The following is a 6000-nucleotide window of genomic DNA, read 5'->3' on the forward strand; positions in this document are numbered from 1 at the left end:
GGGCAAATCCGGGAATGGATTAAGCTGGGGACATTTTAGAACAGGACACATGTGCCACATACCCAACGCAGGCACACACTGACTGGCTGGCTGTACTCAAACACCACGGAGCTGATGTTGCTGATGCAGAGAGAGCTGAATGAAGTGATAGGAGACTAAATCCAAGAAAAAGTTGGGTGTTAAATCTTGTAAGACGGGATTTTATTTGGAGTGAAATGGTGAGCAACTGGACAACTTAGAGCAGAGAGAAGTAACAAGATCTGACTTGTACCTGAAGTGGATCAGTTGAGCTGCTGAATGGAAAATAAACTGGAGCAGAGGACAGATGGAATCCGGAGGATGAGTTAGGACTCTACTGCAATGATCTGGGCCAAAGAGGAGGGTGTGTGGGCCACAGTGGTAGTGATGGAGATGGCGAGAACCAGTAAGATTTACAATACATTCTGAAGGTAGAATCCACAGCTTTCACCGAAGAATTAAATGTAAGTTGTGAGAGAAAGACATGAGTCAAGAATGACTCCGTGCCCCTGGCTGGTGTGGCTCAGTGCACTGAGTGCTGACCTGCGAACCAAAGGATCCCCGAGTTGATTCCTAGTCAGAGCACATGCCTGGGTTGCATGCCGGGTACGAAGTTGGGAGCATGCAAGAGGCAACTGATGGCTCTTGCACATCGATGTTTCTCTCCCTCTCTTTCTTTCTTCTCCTCCTTCCTCCCTTCCCCTCTCTCTAAAAATAAGTAAATAAAAAAAAATTTTTTTTCTTAAAGAATGACTCCACAGTTTTTTGTTCAGGCTACTGCAAATGTAGTGGGATTAGAGGGAAAGAATAAGTGCTTGGCGTTGAACATGGATTTAACACTCTAAGTGTCCAGAAAACAGACAGCTAAAGAGAGGGATCTGGAGTTCAAGGACCAGGTCTTCCCTGAGTTAAAATTGTTGGACTCCTCAGCAGGTCGATGGTAGAAAATGGATGAAATCACACAGGGATTGAGTATAGACTGAGGGAGGTCTGAGGGTGAGTCCTGGAGTGAACTTTTGTTTTTAGAGGTCAGGAAAATGGGAAGAAACCACCCAAGGAGACTGATAAGGTTGGAGAACGGAAACCAAGTAGAGTTTTAGCAGCTAAGGTAGTATTTCAAGGAGGGAGAAACTGTCAAATGCTGCTGAGACATCTAGTGAGATGAGGGCTGAGAATTAGCCACTGGGTTTGGCAATGAGGGGATAAAACTGTGATTGGGGTGGATTTCAGAGAATGGAAAAGAATTGAGGATATTGAGTAGAGATGAATTTTGAGGAGTTTTTGTTGCAAAGGGAGGTACATGCTTGATCTAGTTTGGGGGTTGGGAGAGAGATACCTTAACATCAGGAGATATTTTTTTGTGGGGAAAAATGCAGGAGAAAGGATACAGGAGCAATGCTGGTGAGAAGGGACATGACTAAAACAAGATCTTTGGTCGCTCAAACGGTGATGAGCTGGAATGCTCCATAGAGGGTTGCTCTTCGCTCAGAAGGGAGCAGAGTGGAGGCCCCATTCAGTGGACTTAGTGGGAGACTCTGGGTTTTCTTTCCTCATTCATTCGACTTTCTCAGTGAAGTCATCAGAAAAGAATCCTCTGCCTCTGAAGGAAGAGTTCAGTTCTCAGTCTTGGCTGTTGGGTTAGAATCACCTGGAGGATTTTAGAAGCAGACTCGTACCCAGACCCTGTTCCACACAAATTAAACCGGATTCTCTTTAGGTGGCGCCTGGGCATGGGTGTGTTTTAAAGGTTATCAGATGACTCAAAGGTGAGGCCAGAGTTGAGGATCCCTGGGTTAGGGGTTTGATGAAGTAAAGCATGAAATAGTCAAACAGTTCTCTAGGAGGGAGAGACTCAGCCAGCTGAAGAAATGTTTGGATTCATGGTCAAGCGCTTAATGTGAAACCTGCCAGCAGGGTTGTATTTTCCTCCAACCATGTTCATTGCCTGATGCGGGGCAGATGCAGAGTCCACAGTGGGTTGCATTTTACCAGAGTGGGATTTTGCCAGGTGTGTATGGAGGAAAATGAGAGTACGAGAGAGTGATTATAGTGATGGACCAGGAATCTGCGCCAGCTCAGGAAGCAAATGACAATTTGGGGGAAGTTCCAAGAGACCCTATAAGGGGGCACGTAAATGGCTTCTTATCACAGAGGTTCTCTCTCTCTCTCTCTCTCTCTCTCTCTCTCTCTCTCTCTCTCTCTCTCGCAGTTTAGATAATTAATATTGCCACAGAATAATTTGCTGCAACTAGAACCCTGCAAAGCAGCACAAACAACTCTGATTAGTGTTGCAACCTACCTTTTATTCCCAGGGTTTGAAACCAACTTTTTTCAACAAGTGAACATTTTGATACATTTAGAGTGAAGAAAAAATATACATATTTGAACTTAGCTTTTAACTTTCTAACAAAATGAATTGTTTATGGAGTCAAGGCTGATTCCAAGCCCTTCCCACAGCTGTGTACATCCATCTCGTGTCCCTTCCCTGCCCGCTTTAAGAACACCCAACCTCCAATCCACTTGCTCTCCAGCAAAAGAAAAGGACCTGATGTGAGTACCATCCCAAAAGTTCATTTTCCTTTAAAGGAGAAACTGCAGTGGGAGGTTAGTGTTTAACACAAAATAATAAATTGCTCAGTGATAGAAACTCAGGTATTCTAAGAAACAGGAAGAGACGCTCCCTGCTAGAGAGGAGACTTTAACAGCGTTCCTAAACGTATAAACCTGTAGCTGGATTGACATAAGTTAAAGTATAAACTGGAGTTCCAGGATCAAATTCTATCTAGATTATTGAACTGGTATATTATTGTAGATTTACTATAAAAGCCGCAGCTGTCGCTCAGGTTTCTTACAGTGAGAGTGGCCCAAGGATGGTATGAAAAGCTAGTCACCTACAGACCCACGCAGCACACCTGAATGGTCACCTAAGGAGGATGTAATCTGCACTTTCAATGTGGAATAAAGGGGTGAGGATCAAAAAAGGAAACACTTTTATTGGGACTTTCATCAGATTTACTGTAACCTCCAACCATTCCTCTATCTTCATTTGCAGTGTTTTTTTTTTAAATAAGCACTCATGTTGGGATTGATAATGCCCTTGGTTACAACAAGCAACTCAATTAGCAAAACGCTGGCCTCTAATTATTACCATGTCTCCTAATTATTGAAGCAGAAGAGCCAACAAGTTAGACAATTTTCAACAAGATTGAAACAAAAAGGGTTTTTCACTTTATTCTAACTAGGTCGGCGCAGATAACCCTTTCCCGTAACATTCCAAGTAGTTTTTATTCTTCAGGATACCATGTGGTTCTTTCTAGAAGGTTACAAAATGAAGGCAGACAGAAATGATAATCACCTTTAAGGATGCCTTCCTTATTCCAGGAACTGCGCTGCATGGCCTACCTGGAGCATCTAATTTCATCCTAACCGCACACACTGTGAGGCCAGCACTCCCATTATCCTCACTATACGGGTGATAAAACTGATGCTTAGGATTAGAACCCAGGCAGCCTTGCCCCAGGCCCAGCTCTCCATGGCGGCCACCTGTAGGTTGTTATTGTCACCTGCTCCCCACACCACTCCCACTTAGGGACAATGAGCAATGCCTAAACCACAGCGGCTGTGCTGAGGGGGGACTGCTGGCGGTAATCATGTATTTCCGGGGTAGAAGTGCCACGTTGTATGTTCTCCTTCAGCTCTTTCCCCTGCGCAGGAACGTGTCCATCCTTCAAACCATCCGCATCGCTAAGTGCAGATGGGCTGAGCTGCTGGGATTGCATGCAGTTTACTATGTCATGCATGTTTCTTTCAGAAAACCTGAAGAGCGTTCACTTAGAGACAATAAAGAACGAAGGGGGGATGCTGAGAGGGACTCTCCCAAATATTTCTGGGCTAATAATGACCATCAGCACTACATTACCCTTACAGTCATTTTGTTCATCTGGAAAGATTCCTTGACCCCTCAGGATAATCAGAAGCTTCCAGGATAGGTCGACATGTTACCCCATTTGCAATAGTTCTGCAGTTTGAATGTATTTATCAGGCCCTTTCCTGAGAACGCCATTTTAAGGGAAACAGTAACTTAGTGGGCAGGAAGGTATCAGGTGGGGGAGGGCGGAGCCAACACCTGTAAAATGGAGAAGCCAGTGCCCACTGCAAGCCAAGGATTTCCCAGGAGTGCCCACACCCCTCCACAGCTTAGAGACTCCTGCTCCCCGAATCCTGCCCAGTCAAGTTCAGCTGGCTGCCTCCTCGTTTGAGCTACCGGACTCTTTCCAGAGCCCTTTGTTTGGCCCAAGAAAGACCAGTCAAGACTTCTCATTCTTTCAACTTCTGGTTTTGTCTCCCTGGCCAGAGAGACTCAGCCCATCCCCCTATCTGGGCTGCTAGCCTCAGGCAAGAGGTCACATACTGGGCACATAACCTTAGGTAAGTAATCGGGCATCATTGGTCCTTATTTGTAACATCCAAAAAGCGTGAAAGTTGTGAGCATTAATGAAGAGAATGTTTAATTGTTATCATGAAGCTGAGGCAACCCTCTTGCATGCAAATCATATTTCAAATAATACTAATATTTTGTATTTCTACCTGTAAATATAGAAGTGAATGTATATATGTAAATATAAGATGTAAATACAGTTACTATAGATTTGTATTTATCTCAAGATGCAACACTGACGTCCTAAGCAGACTCACCAAACCATCCAGCCCAATTGAAAGGCCAGCCTTGTACTGATTTATAAGGGAAAGCCTGGGATTAGGAATGGGTTGAAAAAAATGAGAAAAAAACACTCAATGTTGAAGAAACATCCTCCCACCACGGTTCTAAAGCAATTGGACGTATTCCTTCAGTTTTGACTCTAGTCTCCAAAGCATAAGGTCCGTGGGGAGAGGGAATGGTGGCTCAGGCAAAGTGGGCTTCAAGGTGGGCAACCCTTACAGTTGCTGAGGGGTCCCACCCAAGGAGGCCCCACCCCCAAGAAGGCTTCACCCCCAAAAGGCCCCTCCCAGACGGCTCCACCCCACCCCGGAAGGCCCCACCCTCAGAAGGCCCCATTGCTAAATATAATGTTCTGCTGTCACCCTCTTGAAGTTCTGGGCAATTTTATTTTTGAACTTGTGTTCCGTGAGTGAAGTAGAGGGGACAGTGGAGCATGTGCATGAGCAGAGGGGACAGCCACACATGCATGTGCACCATTGCTTGCCTCCTGTGTTTACATAGTGTTCGCCCTGCCTAGTGAGCAGAGCGTTAGAGCGGACACGCTACGTGTGGCGCTCGGCGAGACTCGAGGGAAGCGTTTTCCATCTATGACTAAGTGAACAAGAGCACGTTTTTCCTGCACACCAGAACGTGCCTTGAGCACGAAGAGAGAGCAATGGTCTTTTGCAAACAACCAAGAACCCTGCCGCACGGGGTTACCTCCCTGTATCAGCCAACCACTTACGCTGAACACGGTGAGGTAGGAGGAGAGGGAAAGAGAGGAGAGGGCAGTGCTTTGAGCTAGTCCTGATTCATCAGTAGGCCGCAGGTTGGAGGGCTGGTAGAATATGTATGCATCAAAAAGCAGAATAAAAACAGATGAGCTAGTTCTGTGCAGGGTTGCCGCTGTTCTGGTAAGAACAAAATGCACATCTATGGACCAGCTGTGAAATAGGAACTGTCTAATATTGGTGAGTCTAGCTACATATTCGTTTAAACTAGCATTGCACTATATAAAGATGAAGAGTAACATTCATGCTGTAATTAAACTTAAAAGGCTTTGTTTTTTTTTACATAAAATGACATTAAACAGCAAATAAAAAATACCATCTGTGACAAGTCAAAAGACCCTAGAAGAAAGGAATGAGCTTTCTATTCTGGTACCTTTAACAGTGCTTTGTTCTTGCTTTTTGAACTAAGGGCCCTATATTTTCCTTTTTCACTGGACATACAAATTATGTTGGCAGCCCTGGGGACAACTGTGCAGTGTCTCTGTGGTAAAT

The sequence above is a fragment of the Furipterus horrens genome, unplaced genomic scaffold, assembly GCF_987537825.1.
Source record: "Furipterus horrens unplaced genomic scaffold, mFurHor1.1.pri manual_scaffold_15, whole genome shotgun sequence".
Lineage (NCBI taxonomy): Eukaryota > Metazoa > Chordata > Mammalia > Chiroptera > Furipteridae > Furipterus > Furipterus horrens.